Raw genomic sequence first — 3491 nt, forward strand, 5'->3', positions numbered from 1 at the left:
TGGGGTTTCATTATATTTAGCCAGGCTGGTCTCGAACTCCTGACCTCGTGATCCGCCCACCTCGGCCTCCCAAAGTGCTGGGATTACAGGCGTGAGCCACCGCACCCAGCCTCATGCATGTATTTCTTTATTCACTCAACACTCATTGAGCACCTACTGCATACCAGACCCTATGCTGAACGCACGCAGAGACCCCCAGACCCATGAGATTGGACCGGAGTATGGGACTCAGGGGTGACCCCAGCTCTGCCTCGGGAGAGAGAAAGGGCTTCCGAGGGGAAAGACATTGGAACCAGGGCTTTGAGGGATGAACAGGATTTGATTGGAGTTGGACATCCTGCAAAATGAGGCATTGGAGCCAGACTGTTGAGGAATTAAGAGTTGGAGCCCGTGCATTGAAGGGTTTTTTGTTTGTTTGTTTTATTTTTGTTTGTTTGTTTGTTTTTTAGAGATGGAGTCTTGCTCTGTCGCCCAGGCTGGAGAGCAATGGCACGATCTCGGCTCACTGCAACCTCCGCCTCCCAGGTTCAAGTGATTCTCCTGCTTAAGCTTCCCAAGTAGCTGGGATTACAGGCCGGGCACCACCACGCCCGGCTAATTTTTGTGTTTTTAGTAAAGACGGGATTTGGCCATGTTGGCCAGGCTGACCTCAAACTCCTGACCTCAGGTGATCCACCCGTCTCAGCCTCCCAAAGTGCTGGCATTACAGGCTTGAGTCACTAAGCCCGTCCTGCATTTAGGGTTTTGAATGTCCGAGGTTGGGGACAGGGGCTTGAGCCACCTTCCTGTCCGTCTTTTCAGCAGCGCGAATCCAGTCATTCCTGCTCTGACCACCAGAGAGCGCACGGGCCCTGTCCCTGGGAATCCAGGAAAACCCCAGGCCGGGGAGGGGCAAGGCTTGCAGATTCAACACCAGGCCTCCCAGACCCAGCCCCTGCACCAGCCTTCGCGCTGCAGAAGTGTAGAAGGAGTAACAGGCCTGGTTCAAAACAACACCAAACCACAAACTGGCTGTGTGTCCCTGGGCAAATGGCTTAACCTCTCTGAGCAGGCGGCAGAACCTGAAGGTTTTCCGTTGGCTTGGGGCAGACGTGAGGACCCCTTGCACCTCCTCAGCCCTCCCTGTGCTCTGCTGCCTGCCCTGAGTCACCTGCCTCTTGCTGACCCCTCCCCAGCCTCACTGGCCTCCTTGGGTGGGTTGAGCAGTTTCCCACCTCGGGGCCTTGCAAGGCCATTCCCTCTGCTGGTAGTGTCCTTCCCCAAGTCCCCTCTCCTGCCCCTGCTTTTTTTTTTTTTTTTTTTTTTGAGATGGAGCCCAGGCTGGAGTGCAGTGGCATGATCTCAGCTCACTGCAACCTCCGCCTCCTGGGTTTAAGGGATTCTCCTGCCTCAGCCTCCCGAGTAGCTGGGATTACAGGCATGTGCCACCACGCCCAGCTAATTTTGTATTTTTAGTAGAGACAGGGTTTCGCCGTGTTAGCCAGGCTGATCTCGAACTCCTAACCTCAGGTGACCCACCCACCTTGGCCTCCCAAAGTGCTGGGATTACAGGCGTGAGCCACCGCAACCAGCCCATCTGTGGGTTATTAATGGCGTCTCCCCGTATGTGAGGCCAATGCCCAGCGCACAGTAGGTGTTCAGTAGATTCCCAAATGCATGAACAGTTGGCAAGTGTCTACTGTGTGCTGGGCCCAGGCAGGTGCTGGAAACACAGTGGGAATGAGAAGGAACGTAGGGATTTTGTATCAAACTAAGCAGGGTGAAGTGGCTCACGCCTGAGACCAGGAGTTGAAGACCAGCCTGAGCAACAGAGTGAGACCCTGTCTCTACACAAATAGGATTAGGCTGGGCACAGTGGCCCACGCCTGTAATCCCAGCACCTTGGGAGGCTGAAGTGGGAGGATTGCTTGAGCTCAGGAGTTGAAGACCAGCCTGGGCAACACGGTGAAACTATGTCTCTACTAAAAATAAAAAAATTAGCCAGGTGTGGTGACGGGCACCTGTAATCCCAGTTACTCAGGAGGCTGAGGCAGGAGGATCACTTGACTGGGAGGCAGAGGTTGCAGTGAGCCGAGATTGCACCACTGTACTCCACCCTGGGCCACAGATGGAGACCCCATCTTTTTTGTTTTGTTTTGTTTTATTTTGTTTTGTTTGAGATGGAGTCTTGCTCTGCCGCCCAGGCTGGAGCGCAGTGGTGTGATCTCAGTTCACTGCAACCTCTGCCTCCCGGGATCAAGTGATTCTCCTGCCTCAGCCTCCTGAGTAGCTGGGACTACAGGCACCCGCCACGACGCCCGGCAAATTTTTCTATTTTTAGTAGAGACAGGGTTTCTCCATGTTGGTCAGGTTGGTCTTGAACTCCCGACCTCAGGTGATCTGCCCGCCTCAGCCTCCCATAAGTGCTGGGATTACAGGTGTGAGCCACCGTGCCCAGCGGAGACCCCATCTTTAAAAACAAAACAGAACAGAGGGCTCAGCACGTGCCAGGCCTGAAGTTTTTTTTGTTTTTTGTTTTTTGTTTTTTTTTTTGAGACGGAGTCTCGCTCTGTCGCCCAAACTGGAGTAAAGCGGCCGGATCTCAGCTCACTGCAAGCTCCGCCTCCCGGGTTCACGCCATTCTCCTGCCTCAGCCTCCCGAGTAGCTGGGACTACAGGCGCCCGCCACCTCGCCCGGCTAATTTTTTTGTATTTTTTTAGTAGAGACGGGGTTTCACCGTGTTAGCCAGGATGGTCTCGATCTCCTGACCTCGTGATCTGCCCGTCTCGGCCTCCCAAAGTGCTGGGATTACAGGCTTGAGCCACCGCGCCTGCAGGCCTGAAGTTTAATTCTCACAAAAGCTCCACGTCATGGACACAATTTAACGGACAACACACAGCACACCCAGGCCCCTCGGCCCCTCCCGCCGGCCACCCGGCCCCCGATCACACCCAGGCCCCTCGGCCCCTCCCGCCGGCCACCCGGCCCCCGATCACACCCAGGCCCCTCGGCCCCTCCCGCCGGCCACCCGGCCCCCGATCACACCCAGGCCCCTCGGCCCCTCCCGCCGGCCACCCGGCCCCCGATCACACCCAGGCCCCTCGGCCCCTCCTGCCGGCCACCCGGCCCCCGATCACACCCAGGCCCCTCGGCCCCCGATCACACCCAGGCCCCTCGGCCCCTCCTGCCGGCCACCCGGCCCCCGATCACACCCAGGCCCCTCGGCCCCTCCTGCCGGCCACCCGGCCCCCGATCACACCCAGGCCCCTCGGCCCTCCACCTGCCTGCCACCCGGCCCCCGATCACACCCAGGCCCCTCGGCCCTCCACCTGCCTGACACCCGGCCCCCGATCAGACCCAGGCCCCTCGGCCCCTCCTGCTGGCCACCTGGCCCCCGATCACACCCAGGCCCCTCGGCCCCTCCTGCTGACCACCCGGCCCCCGATCAGACCCAGGCCCCTCGGCCCTCCACCTGCCTGCCACCTGGCCCCAGTCTAACCGTGGGGCGTGG

The sequence above is a fragment of the Rhinopithecus roxellana genome, chromosome 8, assembly GCF_007565055.1.
Source record: "Rhinopithecus roxellana isolate Shanxi Qingling chromosome 8, ASM756505v1, whole genome shotgun sequence".
Taxonomy (NCBI): Eukaryota; Metazoa; Chordata; class Mammalia; order Primates; family Cercopithecidae; genus Rhinopithecus; species Rhinopithecus roxellana.